Source organism: Lissotriton helveticus, assembly GCF_964261635.1.
Source record: "Lissotriton helveticus chromosome 1_1 unlocalized genomic scaffold, aLisHel1.1 SUPER_1_unloc_62, whole genome shotgun sequence".
In the NCBI taxonomy this organism is placed as follows: domain Eukaryota; kingdom Metazoa; phylum Chordata; class Amphibia; order Caudata; family Salamandridae; genus Lissotriton; species Lissotriton helveticus.
The window spans coordinates 900,277-917,459 of record NW_027611706.1 but is presented as its reverse complement, the minus strand read 5'-3'; the positions used below and the strand labels follow the sequence as shown (position 1 = coordinate 917,459).

At 50.5% G+C, this 17,183-nt stretch overlaps 1 protein-coding gene and 1 long non-coding RNA gene across 3 annotated transcripts in view; one reads left to right on the top strand and one right to left on the bottom strand.

Annotated features, from left to right (window-relative positions):
• Positions 1–3,278, bottom strand: part of LOC144806318 (uncharacterized) — a 369,229-nt gene extending 365,951 nt beyond the window's left edge. The window contains exon 1 of the mRNA XM_078672708.1: positions 3,151–3,278. The gene's annotated coding sequence lies outside the window, so the exon portion shown is untranslated. The remainder of the gene's footprint in view (positions 1–3,150) is intronic.
• Positions 3,279–4,415: 1,137 nt separating this feature from the next.
• LOC144806319 (uncharacterized) overlaps positions 4,416–17,183 on the top strand; it is a 39,538-nt gene continuing 26,770 nt past the window's right edge. The window contains exon 1 of one of the 2 annotated variants that reach the window (XR_013605764.1): positions 4,416–4,513. This is a non-coding gene — a long non-coding RNA (uncharacterized LOC144806319). Of the gene's footprint in view, positions 4,514–6,605; positions 6,752–17,183 lie in introns of those variants that run through there. The other variant, XR_013605763.1, reaches the window with a different exon arrangement.

Below are 17,183 nucleotides of genomic sequence, written 5' to 3'. Positions count from 1 at the left end.
TTGGGAACCGGCATTGCTACTGTAATTATGTTCCGGGATTCTGAAAACATGAAAGCGACCCTTTTGAAGTTTACTGTGGGAACTGGATTGTAATCTTTTGTTCGCATGTTGTGCAAAGGCAACATTTTGTATAAAAGAGAGCGACCTACATATGCAATTTGAAGCAGACTCGCAGAACCTACATGCCGATGTACTTCTAATGACTCTTGTTTCCCTGCAGTAAATAAACGCTGATCTTTGACGCCGAAGGAAGTGTCCCGTGTCTCTGTCACTTGTGCGCCGAAACAGGTATCCCATGAAGGTTATAGGTGTTGTTCCCTGGCACCGCTGGTTCTTTTAAAAGTCCAGTCCTTCAACTGGGCTCCCACCAGCAGCTCCCCTTTCGCACTCACTCCTGAGTAATTTACCTGAACGGGTTGACATGGTGGAGGGCAAACCCTAGGGAGCCACACGGGCCCACCTGAGCTCAGGGTTGAGTGATAGAGACGTGGCCCAGCCCAGCCTCTGTCTGCCTCTGACTGCCACAGACTGCCCGCCCTTTGCTCGGGCTTCGCTCGGCGTCGCGCTCGCGTCCCGCTGAGCGTCGTATAGAACGTGATGTAGTGGTGTTGCAGGCGGGGGGCGTGTCTGTCAGTGGGCGCGTCCGTGTGCACCTGTGGACCGCAGGGACTCCTGGACTTCCGAGTCCCTGCTGCAGGCGCCGTTGATGTTTTCCAGCTCCTCCCGCTTGCTAGCGCCTCACAGGCAGCGCTTCCTCGCTGAAGCCGCGAAGCGGCACCCGCGGAGTGGGTGCGGCGAGAGGCAGCGGCAGCACTCGGTCCCAAGGGCAGAGGGCAAGGAGCAAAGCAGGAACCTCCGGTAAGCACCCAGGTGTTTTATTATTTTTTTTAATTTGCGCCAATCTCCCGCCATTGTTTGGTCAGCAGATAAGTGGAGCGCTTTTCATTCATACATAATTTTAATGGTTTCTTATAATTTTCTTTGCTAATGATAAGTGTCTTTCCGTCCGTGGAAATCTCCGTGCCTGACGTGCACGCAAGAGATTGTGGTGTGTGCGTGACAGGCCCGGACACTGCACAGCTGCACTCAGAGGTCTGCCCCGCCCGCCTACCGTGCGGCTCAGCGGCGAGCGCCTTGTGGCAGGCTCACTGCCCACCGCGACGTCACCAGTGGCAAGCTGAGAGAGCAGTGGCGGCTGGTCCATAGGGGCGTTGGGGCAGCCCCCCACAAAAGAATCGGGCAACAGGTGAACAGGAATGTAAAGAGACGAATTGATGACTTACAATTAGTCTGTTTACATTTCCGGGCCCGACTGTGCGCTACACTGGTGAAAGTGCACGTCACGCACAGCGCTTGCAGGCAGAAATGAGCAGGCATTCAGAAGATGGTCTGCGCATGTGAGAGAGGAGCGTTGCCCCTCACTCACATTCACAAACCATTAAGGTATGCTGCGCATGCCCAGTGTGGTGCAGGAGTTTGACGATAGGCTCCTGCTCGGGCGGTGATGCGTTTTGCGCAAAGTCGCCCCATGCCCTTTCAAATGCCAGGACAGAGTAAAGAAGGTTCAGCCGCCCGGCCGCCCATCACATCCAGTCTCCTAATTGGCAAAAGAAAAGAGCGGGGAGATGGGAGAAGTCACTTCCACCGCGTTGCAGAGGAGACCTGATGCGACACGGACCGGAGGAGAAGCCTGGTAAGTTCTTGTATTCATTACATTAACCACCCCCTCCCAGCGCGTACCCCCCTGTCAGGCGGCCGGCCATGTCTGTGTGCATGTTCACCCCTAGGAGCCTATCCCTTTCTGCACATGAGCGTAACGCGGGTCCAAGGGTGGCCTCTTCCCAGGGGCCATGCAGCCTACGGCAATGTTCCTCTGCGCGATACCAGATTTGTAGGTTCCTCTCGGTTTGCAGAGAGCACTGCTACATTTAAGTCTGGCATGACAAGAATCATTGTGAATAGCATAATATTAACACTTCTTTAAAATATGCATAGAGTTGACTTCACTCGCAATAACAGCCATTGACTATTTGGTGCATCACTGGCAAATAAAATATATGCACCTGCGTGTGGGCACTCCGAAGCCACGGCCAATGCTTGTTTGTTATCCCATTACGTCTGGGCATTCACGAGACCACACCTCCCTCACACAGGTGTCCGCAACTCGCCGCACACTGCCCTTGTCTCTGCCCACTCACCAGACTGATAAAAACGTTTATTGGGCTGTAACAGAGGGGTTAAAACGGGGGGCTGAAAAAGGGGCTCTGGGGCTCTGTCAGGAAAGCGTTCGTATTTGTCTTTTTATGTGTGAGTTTAACCTCCTGTGTCACTTCATTACCACAGCAAGTCAACTTCGAAAAACGATCTGGGTACCGTTTTAATTAACTGTCATCTGGCTGATTATTAGAAAAAGGAGCAGTGTCTATCAAAATGTAGGGTTCAGATACTTTTGATTTATATATGTGAGTATTCAGTTTTACAGATGTTTCCCTTCATCTTTAATGTAAAATACACAGTTATATTGGCATATAGCATATACACTCGATTCCTGTGTGTGGAGTTTGAGGCCATTCCTCTTTTGGACCTGGCTAAAAGGCCCTTATTGAGCAAAAGAGATTCAAATGCTTTCTTTTCCGGGAAAATTACTTGAAGTCCACGTGCATTAAAGGTGAATAAATCTGACCTTGTGTAATAAAACTTGTGCTCATGTGAGGCGCTCCAATACTTTTGGGTCGTGTTCGTGTTATGTTATACTGCAAAAAAAAAATAATAACATTCTTCTACATGTGCTAGGCTTTGCATATTCAGTAAGTGTGACCTGTTCGGTTTGTGGAAAGGAGGTTGCAATAATTGTCAACACCGGGAACTAGATAGGTTTTTGGGACAAAAAGCAGCACTACGTCAGGGAAAGTATTGAAATGTAGGGCATTTTTATTTAAATATTAGAAGGTGGAGGTACACGAGTGTCAACGCTCCTGATTAATTAAAGAATAACCATGGGCAGGAAAGGGAGATTCATTAATGTTAATGCACAGTCAAAACAATGAGCACTCGGGAACCATCGTAAATGGGCCAAAATGCATTTTATGGGGATTGGCTGAGGGCCGCATAGATGTTTACAAAAAAGTATGACAATCATTTTACGCTCACCACTTTCAAATTTCACCAGCCGCCACTGTGAGAGAGTAGAGAAGTTGAAGAACTTAGAAGACAACACAGTATGTATATTAACGCTTGTCTGTCTGAGGCAGCCTGCAGTGCTCAAACAGTGCTCTCTGCCAGTCTGAGACTCTGGCAGTCTGTGTGTGTAGTGTATTCTGCAGTAGTTACATCGGCGGCCGTGCTAACTTGTCATGGTGTCCTGTGACGGGTGTATCTACTCTTAATGTCACACAGAGCTCAGCCTTAGCTGCAAGCACGGCACTGACTGACTCCCACATTTGAGACATTCTCATCCTCTCATTATCCGCTCCAGATTTTCAGGCAGAAGCTGGTCAGGGGGCCTACTAGTGTTAGTGCCATTCCATTTCTGGTGCCGGCAGCAGTTTCAAGAACTTCTTGGTGTTTCTTGTTGCTCAAATGGCTGTAATTTCTGATATTTAGTGGTTTCCCTAGTCTTCACTGCATGATTTTTGCTCGCGAGAAAGTGTCACTCAGTTGTTGAAATGTCACTCATAATTTCATAAAAATTATGAAAATGTCACACATGGCAGTCTGAAACCTTGGCAGCTCTGCTTCTAGCAGCATGATACATAATGAGAGGAGTAGTACTAGACTGCTGTAAAGGTTTTGTTTTTATATATGAGCTGAGCCCTTGTTGAGTGTAAGAGGGCAGAGCGCCGACGCCCTCGGAGACAAACCGCCACTGACTGCGCCTCGTGCTCGCTGAGGGAGAGGGTGTCATCAGCACATGCGCAGTTGTTCATCCAGGACCCCCTTTGACCCGAACTCCGTGCAGGATGCTGTGTCTGTCCTCAGCGCATGCGTAGTTGTTAAATCAACCAGTCCCTCTTTAACCCGCACTGTGCTGCGGGAGGAAGTGTCTGTCCTCCGCGCATGCGCAGTTGTTAAATCAACCAGCCCCCCCTTTACCCCGCACTGTGCTGCGAGAGAGAGGTCTGTCCTCGGCGCATGCGCAGTTGTTAACCCATCGAGCCCTCTTTAACCGGCGCTCGTAGTTCAGTCCTGGGGCTTTACGGTGTTTGAGGGAAGACAGTGTGGACGTTCCTGGTTGTGTCCCCTCTCGGTTGGACTCTGCTGTCCCCTCTCTGTTGGCCGTGCTCTCCCTGCGGTGTTGCTCAATACACAGTAACTAACTCTTACAGTTTAATGTGCTTCCCTATCCTCAGCGCATGCGCGGTCATAAGTAGGGAGATATCCCGCGCATGCGCACTCGTGACAATGCGTGTCCTGCGCATGCGCAGCTGCAGGTCTATCACCGGCTCATGTCCCGCGCGCGGTCTGGGGTCTGTCTTCCCCTCAGGGCCGCTCCTCACAGAGCAACGCACGAGAGGTGAGGAAGACAAGGCCTCGAGGCAGCGGGGGCGGGGCTATGGCTGCGGGGGCGGGGTCTGTGGGTGGAGGCGGGGCCTGTGAATGAGGGGTCTTTGTGAGTGAGGCCTGGGGGCGGGGCTATGGCTGTGGGGGCGGGGTCTGTGGGTGGAGCCGAGGTCTGTGAGCTTGAGGGGTCTGTGTGAGTGAGGCCTGGGGGCGGGGCTATGACTGTGGGGGCGGGGTCTGTGAGCTTGGGCTGGGTCTGTGAATGAGGGGTCTGTGTGAGTGAGGCCTGGGGGCGGGGCTATGACTGTGGGGGCGGGGTCTGTGGGTGGAGCCGAGGTCTGTGAGCTTGAGGGGTCTGTGTGAGTGAGGCCTGGGGGCGGGGTTATGGCTGTGGGGGCGGGGCCTGTGGGTGGAGGCGGGGTCTCTGAGCTGGGGGGGTCTGTGAATGAGGGGTCTGTGTGAGTGAGGCCTGGGTGCGGGGCTATGGCAGTGGGGGCGGGGTCTGTGGGTGGAGACAGGGTCTGTGAATGAGGGGTCTTTGTGAGTGAGGCCTGGGGGCGGGGCTATGGCTGCCGGGGCGGGGTCTGTGGGTGGAGCCGAGGTCTGTGAGCTTGAGGGGTCTGTGTGAGTGAGGCCTGGGGGCGGGGTTATGGCTGTGGGGGCGGGGCCTGTGGGTGGAGGCGGGGTCTCTGAGCTTGGGGGGGTCTGTGAATGAGGGGTCTGTGTGAGTGAGGCCTGGGTGCGGGGCTATGGCAGTGGGGGCGGGGTCTGTGGGTGGAGACAGGGTCTGTGAATGAGGGGTCTGTGTGACAGGCCTGGGGGCGGGGCTATGGCTGTGGGGGGCGGTGCCTGTGAGTTTGGGGGGTCTGTGAATCAGAGGTCTGTGTGAGTGAGGCCTGGGGGCGGGGCTATGGCTGTGGGGGCGGGGCCTGTGAGTTTGGGCAGGGTCTGTGAATGAGGGGTCTGTGTGAGTAAGGCCTGGGGGCGGGGCTATGGCTGTGGGGGCGGGGCCTGTGGGTGGAGGTGGGGTCTGTGAGTTTGGGCTGGGTCTGTGAATGAGGGGTCTGTGTGAGTGAGGCCTGGGGGGCAGGGCTATGGCTATGAAGGCGGGGTCTGTGAGTTTGGGCTGGGTCTGTGAATGAGGGGTCTGTGAGTGAGGCCTGTGGATGGAGGATCTGTGGCTGTGGGGGCGGGGCCTGTGGGTTGAGGCGGGGCCTGTGAGTTTGGGCGGGGTCTGTGAATGAGGGGTCTGTGTGAGTGAGGCCTGGGGGCGGGGATATGGCTGTGTGGGCGGGACCTGTGGGTGGAGGCGGGGTCTGTGAGCTTGGGCTGGGTCTGTGAATGAGGGGTCTGTGTGAGTGAGGCCTGGGGGCGGGGCTATGGCTCTGGGGACGGGACCTGTGGGTGGAGGCGGGGTCTTTGAATGAGGGGTCTGTGTGAGTGAGGCCTGGAGGCAGGGCTATGGCTGTGGGGGCTGGACCTGTGGGTGGAGGCCGGGTCTGTGAATGAGGGGTCTGTGTGACAGGCCTGGGGGCGGGGCTATGGCTGTGGGGGCGGGACCTGTGGGTGGAGGTAGGGTCTGTGAATGAGGGGTCTGTGTGAGTGAGGCCTTGCGGCGGGGCTATAATAATAATAATAATCCACATTTGTAAAGCGCACAATCACCCGTAAGGGTCTCTAGGCGCTGGGGGCCGGCTGGGAGATTATGGCTGTGGGGGCGGGACCTGTGGGTGGTCTCTGAGCTTGGGCTGGGTCTGAATGAGGGGTCTATGTGAGTGACGCCTGGGGGGGTGGAGGGTCTGTGGCTGTGGGGGCGGGGCCTGTGAGTTTGGGCGGGGTCTGTGAATGAGGGGTCTATGTGAGTGAGGCCTGGGGGGGTGGAGGGTCTGTGGCTGTGGGGGCGGGGCCTGTGAGTTTGGACGGGTCTGTGAATGAGGGGTCTATGTGAGTGAGGCCTGCGGGGGCGGGGCCTGTGGCTGTGGGGGCGGGGCCTGTGAGTTTGGGCGGGGTCTGTGAATGACGGGTCTATGTGACTGAGGCCTGAGGGGGTGGAGGGGCTGTGGCTGTGGGGGCGGGGCCTGTGAGTTTGGGCGGGGTCTGTGAATGTGGGGGCGGGGTCAAAACAATACACCCGCCCAGCCTGGGGGCGTTGCATTATACAGGGAGCGGGTGCCAATGTGTCTCTTAGTTCGATTTCCTGCGTGCACCAACGCCTGTGCCTGTGCGGCCAAAGTTAAGGAATCAAAGAAAGGTAAGAAGAAAGGAATAGAGAGAAACTGAAAAAGCAATAAGAAATAGCAAAAAGGAAAATAAAGATAACTAAAATGAGAGAAATAGATAGACGAATGATAGTAAAATAGCTGCGGTATATTATATTCAATGGCACTTGTAATACGACGGCCAGGAATAACCCAACCACCAAACTCTAAATCAGGCTCTTAATGCTTTGCAATGATGCTGCTGTTAACTATGCAACATTACTCAGAAGTCATGACAAAGAGACATCTGGTCATGCAACCAGAGTTTGGAGCTCGCTCTCTCCGTACCTCCGCACGCTACCTCTTTCCGCATCTTCCTAAAGGACCTTAAAACTCTTCCAAAGACACGGCGACCAATAACTCTGACTGTTTCGTGTTCCTCACTGGAGACTAGTTTGTTCTTACGCTTCAATTGTGGAATGTGTTTATTTGGAACCCTAATCGCTTTAACTTTAGTTTGCAGGGTGTAACTTTTAGCGAATTTATACTCTGTAAATGTGTTACCACAATATCTAATCCTATATACTTCGCTCTATCTTAAAGCGCTCTGACACCTCTGGGTAAAGTATGCGCTATCGAAAAATGCCTAAATAAAACCAATGCCCTGCGACCAGGCTGTTGGAGACTCCTTGTCACCCGTGGCCGTGGACTCACTGGGTCTGTAGACTAAAGACTTTTTTAATAATTTAATTTTAGTAGCCCGCTACTCATAACTGTTCAATTCCTCAGGCTCCGGCTTTTGGAAGCTTCATACGATAAAAGACAACAATATCTCAAAAGGTAACACTAGGGGAGTCAGATATACTGGTATGTAGAAAACATTACGAGGAAGGAAAAAACGGGAGACTCGCGTAATTTTTTTTTAAAAGTGCACATGGCATCATATATTTAGAACAAGGGATGTGCAGTTGTAACAGCAGAATAAGGATGAAGGGCAATGGCAGCCCAACTTGGACTTTGTGCACAATTGTGCTTGTGATACATAAACGTGGCAACACAAGTGACAAGGTGAGAACAGTGAACGGTGTGTTCTGAGAGCAGGTGAAGTAATATATACAAGTGACTGTGAGGTTCAGCATGGTTTGATTCACAAAGGTTGCATAGATATGCCGTCAATCGCGCTGTGTGAGTCGATGACGTTTCAATCCTATGGATTCAGGATCATCTTTGTTACGGGGCTGCTGTATTTGAGGTAGTACTCTATGGGGGTCCGGAGGAGTCGAGGTAGTTGAACTACTGTTCGTCAGCGGGTAGTGGAGCCTGCGACAACAGATCTTGGCGAGTGTCTTTGATTGGGGGCTCTGGAGGGGCAGAGGAGGCAGGTAGGGAGCCACGGCAGCGAGGAATGCTGACCCGGGAAATGGCGACCGGAAGGTTGGGCGTCGAGTAGCCAAGAATGAAACCACGCATTAGGGATTGGCGCGTTAATCAGCTGATAACCGCCACGGTTGTGTTTGGAGGCTTCAGGCATGATTCTGAATGCCGCCGTAGTCGGCGAATCTCAAGTTGCACATTCTTACCTTTCTTTTGGGCCTCTGCAACCACATACTGCTGACCGCATCTATAAATGATGTTTTTGACACAAGTGTGTCCACATGAGCATCTTTTAATTTGGCTGATCTGGGACATGACCTGGGGCTTGCTGCAAATATTTTTTTTAAAGCCTTGCTCTTGTATTTACAATCAGCAGAAGCTTGTGCAGTGAGGGCTGGTGCTGTTCCTGACCTCCCAATCAGTTTGTGGAAGTGCACTTTTTGTGGATACAGATCACGCCTACTCTCTTATCGTGCTTCAGTGCACAGGCCCGACGTGGCTGCCTGCACAGTTTTATCCCCCACACAAGCGTCTACTTGCACACCCTGCAGCCTTCTTCTCAAGCACCAAAAGACAGAGATGTTCACCTTCTCTTTCGCTAACTCTTGTTTTAAATGGAACAATTCTGTCCTCTGCTTGGTGCTTCTGAATAGATACAATGCTAACAATACAAGATCAAAATTAGATTTTGATCATACGTAATCTATGTATAGCATTTTAAGTGACATGTTTTTGTTTTGGACAAATATATAACTTTTAATCGTAAGTCACTTGTAATATAACAGCTGTAGTTAAAACTGTCTTGAGTAAAGCCACAGCAATTACAGCCTATTTCATTGAAACCATTTTTATTACAAAAGTTGATCACTAGGACAAATACGCGTCTTCTGATATGTGAGATTGTGGTAATAAATACCTCTCTGCAGGCTTTAATGCAGTGTAATAGCAATTCCCCTGTATTATATCCTTAGCCTCTTTAATATATGCTTTTCATAATAAATACATCTGACCATATGTTTTTGCATATCTTTTCTTAATAAATTGATCAGGCATATTGCCTACAGTAAAATTGATTTTAAATTATTTTAGGGAGCCTTTTGAAAAAATGACATCTGTGTGCCTCAGCTTCTCACTCTCCTGAGGTTTGCCCAGTGCTGCGGCAGGCTGGGCAGCACTCCGAGTTAGCAGACTGTAGTTACTTTAAGTAGCTAAGATAATTTATGAGCAGGCAGCTGAGATTATCCACTTTGGGGCCTCTCACATCCTGTTTGGTACAGTCAGGTCCCACACAGGGCTCGACAAATCCTAAAAATGTTAAAAAGCCTTGCAGGTCTAGTGACTCAAATAATCTACTCCACCTAATTATAATGCTCTTGACCCCTAAATTGGTTTCAAATTATGTGATCCCGGGCAAGTATTTTAATTTCCGCAAGATAAGACTAAAGGCTTTTTTTCAAGAATAAACCTTAGCTTGTACTTTAGCCAAGGGTACACAGATTTGAACTTGGGATTATCTTTGAATTCCCAACCAGGTTGTGTTCCCCCCTAAAGTTTGGGCCTGAAGATGCTGTGATAAAGCAGATTGAGAATGTAGACATCAGGAAAACCAATTACAATAATATTACACAGATTGAAAGAAAAGCCCAGGGAAGATCTTGAGAAGAAGCCTCTCCTAGTCATGAAACACGCGGATAAAGGAGGCGCCATTGTGATTCAGTCAGCAGATAACTACAGAGAGGCATACCTTACCCTATTAGGAGACACCAGAAATGACAAAGTGTTGGAAACTAACCCAACTGAAACACTTCAGAAAGAGATTTATGTTTTGGTGGAAGAGGCCAAGAATGAAAGATGGATCACTGGAAAGGAAGCTGCATTTTTGATTACAATGAAAGCTAAGATACCCTATTTTTATATTTCTAAAACAGACATAAACAGAGCCTCCACATGGGCGCACTATCGTCTCTGGCATAGGTTCTGTTCTCAAGCCCCTTTCCAAATTTGTGGATTGGTTTTCATGGCCACTTGTCTCAGAAATGAGGTGCTACGTTAAAGACACTAAAAACCTGTTGAATATCATCTCAGATCAAGAGTTTGATGTATCTTTCAAACTTATGATGTGCCTTGATGTGGAAGCCTTATACACAAGCAGTCACTGAGAAGAAAGCCTATGAGTCATTGAAGACATCCTAAATGAAGGAGTGGCCTTTGAAGCACCAGTCAAGTGGACTATACAACTAGCGTGCATCGCCCTAACAAGGTACTTCTTTCAATTTAAAGATACCATCTACTCACAATTACATGGAACTTCCATGGGAAGCACTATCACGCCTAGCATAGCCTGTCTCTATGTACACCGATTCGAACAACAGAACAAATGGAATAATAACCTCATTTACACTGGAGCTACGTCTGTGGTGCAAATACCAAGATGATGTCTTCATTATCTGACATGGCACCTTGGAAAATGCAACCTCCCCCCGCTGCTGCCCGCAGACTCGCTGTGCCTGCCTGGCCGACCCCGCCCCGCCGTAATTGCGTGTACTGCTGATTGTAATCTGTTTATTTTTTGTTCCCCCGCATCTTGTTAACATTTCTTTATTTCCCATGTACTGTTATTGATTTGTTGTTATAGCCTGTGCTGTTGTTCTGCTTCTCTGACCCCTGTGCCTGCCCGCCCCGCTCCCGCTGCCGTGCTATCGGCCACGCCCCCTTTTCCTTCTGTGCGCTCCCGCCTCCCAGCTGCTCCTCCCTCCCTCCCACTTCGCCATAAATGGCGACCGCGCGGACGTGCAGCGGTCACGCGCAGCGAGTGAGCTGATTGTGCGCCGAAGGCACGCCACAGATAAGCCTGTCTGCGCCCGTCCGCGCCTGGACCGCGCCCAGCGCCAGGACTCCTGGCCCCCACGTAAAACGGCTCGACAGACCTACGACGCCGCCGCCCTCAACGCACTCAATTCCGGCCAGAACCCCGCCTGCTGCCATGCCGCCCCGAAACGCTTCCACGGACCCTTCACCTGCACAACCTGCAAGTTCACCTGCCTCCGAACATGCACCGCGCCCGCCAAGCCAAACCCCAGCAGCGACCTCAAGTGCATCCTGTTCAACACCCGCTCCGTCCACAGACACGCCGTCGAACTCTGGAACCTGCTCGACACAACATCACCAGACGTCGCCTTCCTCACGGAAACTTGGATGAACGCCTCCTCAGCCCCCGTCATCGCCATCCCGGATGGTTACAAGATCATCAGGAGGGACCGAGTCAACCAGACTGGGGGAGGCATCGCCATCGTCCACAAGAACACCATCCGCATCACGACCGACGCCGACGACACCTACACCGCCGCCGAACACCTCCACTTCCAGATTCACATCGACCCTCAGAGGCACCCTCATCTACAGACCCCCGGGACCACGCACACAATTCAGCGAAGACATCACGGACTTCATCAGCCCACACGCCCTCCCCTCCGCCGACTACATCCTCCTAGGGGATCTCAACTTCCACCTGGAGAACAACAAGGACCGCAACACCGTCACCCTGCTGGACAACTTCGCCAACCTCGGACTCAAGCAACTGGTCAACACCCCCACCCACTACGCCGGCCACACGCTTGACCCCGTCTTCTCATCCAGCAAGCACATCGCCTTCAGCCACTCCACCGGACTTCACTGGACCGACCACAGCTGCGTCCACTTCAGCTTCAGGAGAACCACTACCCACCACCACCCGCAACAGGTTCCTCACAGAAGCTGGAGCAAGATCACCGCCGACCAGCTCACCACCTCCCTCAGCTAGAGTCCACCGGCCAGCACACCGGACCCCAACGAAGCAGCCCGCAACTTCACGCAGTGATTGACCGCCTGCGCCGACGACCTCGCACCACTGAAGAACGCTCCCAGCAAACCCAGAAGCAAGAAGGCCCCCTGGTTCACCGACGAACTCAAGGACTCCAAGAAGACCTGCCCCACCCTCGAGAAAGCCTGGCTCCTCGACCGGACCACTGACAACATGACCGCCCTCAAACACGCGACCCGCAAGCACCACCAGCTCATCTGCACCACCAAAAACGTCCGCCCCATCTCGCTAATCCCTTTTCCTGCCAAAGTCATCAAGAAGATCGCCAACAAACAGCTTGCCACCTTCCTCGAGACGAATGGATCCCTCGATCCATCACAATCCGGATTCAGAGCCAACCACAGCACCGAGACCGCCCTCATCGCAGCCACCGACGACATCCGAGCCCTTCTCGACAACGGGGAAACAGCGGCACTCATCCTCCTGGACCTCTCCGCCGCGTTCGACACAGTCTGCCACCGCACCCTAGTGCAACGCCTCAGCAACACCGGCATCCAAGAGAAGGCATTGAAGTGGATCATCTCGTTCCTCGCCGGAAGAACACAGAGTCCGCCTCCCCCCGTTTCGCTCCAAGGCCACCGAAGTCATCTGCGGCGTCCCGCAAGGATCATCACTCAGCCCCACCCTCTTCAACGTCTACATGAGACCTCTCGCAGACATCGCACGCCAACACAACCTCAACATCATCTCCTACGCCGACGACACCCAGCTGATCCTCTCCCTCACCAGAGACCCGACACCGCCAGAACCAGCCTCCACGAAGGGATGAAAGACGTCGCCGAGTGGATGAAGAACAGCCGCTTGAAACTGAACTCAGACAAGATGGAAGTCCTCATCCTTGGACCATCACCCTCCGCCTGGGACGACTCCTGGTGGCCCCCTGCCCTAGGCACCGCCCCCAAGCCGACAGACCACGCACGCAACCTGGGCTTCATCCTGGAGTCCTCCCTCTCGATGACCAGACAAGTCAACGCCGTCTCCTCTTCATGCTTTCACACCCTCCGCATGCTCCGCAAGATCTTCCGATGGATCCCGATCGAAACCAGAAAGACGGTCACCCAGGCCCTCGTCACCAGCCGGCTGGACTACGGAAACACCCTCTACGCTGGAACCACAGCCAAGCTACATAAAAGACTCCAACGCATCCAGAACGCCTCCGCCCGATTCATCCTGGACATCCCTCGACGCAGCCACATCTCCGGTCACCTGAGGAACCTGCACTGGCTCCCTATCAACAAGAGGATCACGTTCAGGCTCCTCACCCACGCACACAAATCTCTCCACAACCTGGGCCCCAAGTACCTCAACGACCGCCTGACCTTCCACACGCCCACCCGCCAGCTACGGTCCGCTAACCTCGCCCTCGCCACCGTACTACGCATCCGAAGAGCCACCGCCGGAGGCAGATCCTTCTCCTACCTGGTGGTCAAGACATGGAACTCCCTCCCCATCCACCTTCGGCTGACCCAGGACCACCTCGCCTTCAAGAGAAAACTCAAGACATGGCTGTTCGAGCAGTAGCGGCCCCCCTCCCCCAAGCGCCTTGAGACCCTTCCGGGTGAGTAGCGCGCTATACAAGTGTGATGATTGATTGATTGATTGATTGAACCCGTTTCTTAGATTAGCTTAACAGCCGAAACACATTCGTTTGGGTTTGCTCAAGTGGCAGCAGAGCAAGCTGTGCCATTGATATAAAATTGTGCCGTAGGGTGGCTTTTGAGGAAGGACTGATGAGTAATGGAGGTTGCGGTTAATAATCGCGCTCCTAACTTTGAAGGGATGTCACCCCCTGTAGGGGATAGCCTGTGTGCCCTGTGCATGATAGCCCCTTCGAGCTATACCTGCCCCGATGTGACTTATTGTGGCTTGAGCTGTTACAGTGGCGTTGGCATCGTAGTTGTTTCGAGGCTTTCTACCGGGATGAGGTGCTTCGGGGACTATAGGATCTAATCAAAAACAAGGAACCTGGTCTCGATTTTACGTGGCTGCTTTTTATTTTGGCAGACTTAGTACCTGAACAAGTTAATTCTTAGGTACTTATATTTGTCATCATCATCATCTATTTACATCATATATTTTTACACATTTGTGATTTTCAAAAATGTCCAAGTTTAAAACACTACAAGACATTCAAATCAATAAAGACTTTTTTTAAATCAACATAAAGACACCAAAATGTGAGAAAAATAATTGCAAACAATTGAGTCCATTCACAAAACAAGCATTGGCATAGCCAATAGGTCTCGCTTGTGGGACCTTATAAGTATTTAGTTTTGCAGCACAATATCCTTGGTGCAACAAGGATATTGTGCTGCAAAACTAAATACTTATAAGGTCCCACAAGCGAGACCTATTGGCTATGCCAATGCTTGTTTTTGTTCTGTCGTCTCCTTGGGGTCGGTTGTTCAAGACAGTAATATTTAGTGCTAGCGAGTAGGACCCGTGTGGCTTCCTGTTTACATACATGCCACTTCACCTTCTTATTGTCAATTAATTTATGTTCACTTTTCTTCCATTATGATTCTGCTTGTTACTTTCCCGATAATAATGAATTTGACCAGCGGGGTACAAAGAACGCATTACCTCAAAATAGGGATTTGCTTGTTTGAACATAGTTTTACGGGGCAAATCACGATTATAAATCTACAGCAGTGACTGTTCCAGCGGAGCCGAGTGGGGGTAGGAACCTTGGTGCACGCTTGTTCTGATTGCTCAGTTTGACATAAGAGGAAGGATTTAGGACCTTGAGAAGAAAAGGATTTATTTGCACACATGCTGAATTTAGTGCACAGGCGGCATTGCACAACACCAGTAGCACAGCGCCGATGTTCCAACTTTGGTTTGTCTCCCGTCACCCTTAGTAGGCTGACTGCGTTGACTTGGGTATGTGATCGCGCGAGTTAGTTAGCAAAGTATGATACCCATAGTTTTGTGCGATTAGGCAACTCCCGGTTTCAATGCAGGAGTATTTGGGTGAAATTGCATTTCTCGTGTTTTATGCAGATCAGGTAGGTAAGCTCAGTGTTGAGTGGCTACTCACCGCACACTTCATTCTGGTGTCTACTTCTATTGGACACCTGGCCTTGGCTACTTCCACGTGCCAATCCTCCAAACTCCATATATCATTATAAACGATGGTTCTGTCGGGTGTAGTTATTTCTTTGTAGTTGAAAATTAATAATATGAAGAGCAGAATCAAACGGTGGCGCAATCAAACATGAAAAAAATTACATTCATTAATACTAACAAAGAAGGGATTATATCACCCGATTAGATTTTCTCAGAAAGAGAAGGAATTTAAAAATTTTACTGCAATTTATTCATAGGTAAATGCTGTCTAATGAGTCAACAACACGGCGCAAGTGATCAATATTTACAGTGACTCAGTGGATAAAGTGCAAGGGAGAACAACACGAGTGGTGGGGGAACGCACGCACGGAGACAAAGTGAAAAAAACAACAACACGTACCTGATAAATGCAGAGCGGCCGGGAAACTGAAAGTACGGCCGGCATAATTAGGGGAGGAGAAGCCCTTTGATGTGCTGTGCTGCGTGAATGCGCGTGCTTGTTTGCTCACGTGGTTCACGTGAACTTTAAGAAAACGCCAGCGGAAAGCCCTTAGTTTGACGAGGATTTTGCCGACTTGAATTCTCGCTCCGCTCGATGCGCTTGCGCACATCGATAGGTCGCGAGACCTAAACATGTACAACATTACATAGCGACAGTACACCAGTTCATTTTCTGAAATAAGTCCTATCACATCTACTTATTTAATGTCTCAATATGGGACTATAGGAGGCAGCTAGGACCGAAGGGTGAAAAGTGGATATCGAAGGTACATTAACAAGCACGGAATCGAAACCAATGTGCGCCCGCAGCACAGAGGAGCGGGTGCGAGGGAGGCCGGCAGCAAAGCGAACGCGCGCTAATTTTAAACACATGTTTATAATTTAAACCAGATGCCGCTGCTGCGCGTAACAGACACCAATAGGCCATGAGCGGAGCAATGCCCCCACCTGTGGCCAATTGCGAGCTGTCTTTTTAAAAAAAACAACAACAATAAAAGGGGGGTATGCCCAAATCACCCCCTATACCTGGGCATATAACATCAAAGATGAATAGCAAAGAAAAATAGTACGGAGGTACCAATCAATCATTTATTTTCGTTCATGGTACCATCAATTACCCTGACGTTTTTTAGTATTTTGAAAATCTGCATATACATGATTCTAACAAATTCACGTGTCATATGACGGGCTGAGTACAAAACATCAATTGCTCATACATTAAACATAATATATACAGGACATGAACAAATACTGAAAATCACATATACATCACAATTACGTATATAACACAATACATATACACAATATATACAACATATACAATACCTAATTATAACCAAAATGAATGTACACTCCTTACTCTGAGCAATACACTCTGAGGAAGTCCCCTGCGCGCCTGAGGTATAACACCTCTTGTCTCATTACTCTATAGGCGCCCTTACTCTAAGGCGAAATTCAAATTAATGCGACTCCTCATATGTTTGTCGACGCAGTCGCGTTTCAGCCAATCATTTCTTTCTGCTTCATCAGGACAAGGGTATAAACATATCTACAATTATAATGAAAAAAGCATAACTATACATTCTATTCTACCCGAAAAAATCTCCCTATCCCATCAGTGCCCATTCAGTGCTCAGAAAGTCAAGAGACCACATGAGATCAAAAAGAGCCAAAAAAGGGGAGGGGATCAAGACGGTGCCACACGTGAAGCAAAACTCTACACTCACCCACTCAAATATCCACCCAAGCCTGGGTGTATGGTGCAAGTACCACCGGGTCGGTGTTAACCCCAACGACACACGGGGGCAGAGAAAAGGTACTTAAACCAAAGGGCCGCCAAAGAAGTACCTGGAGTGAAGTCTTCACTCTCGAGTTCACAGACAAATTTATACTTCAGGGGTACAGAGATACCCACATCGGCCGATTCCTAAAACAACTCGAATCCTAAAGTGATAATGAAAAAGGGGGGCAGGAGTCATTCATCACAAAGCTTCATCCTGTGTCTGATTCTACCTCGAGTGTGTTACAACACATGTAAAACACATACCAATCAGGCATACCTGCGTAATCACGCTATTAATACTGGTCAGAGCAGCCACCAACGTTCTCTCGTTCTGTCGGCAAGCTGGGGGTCGCATAACTAATTCCTACACCTCGCTTCCTACAGTACAAAATATCCAGAA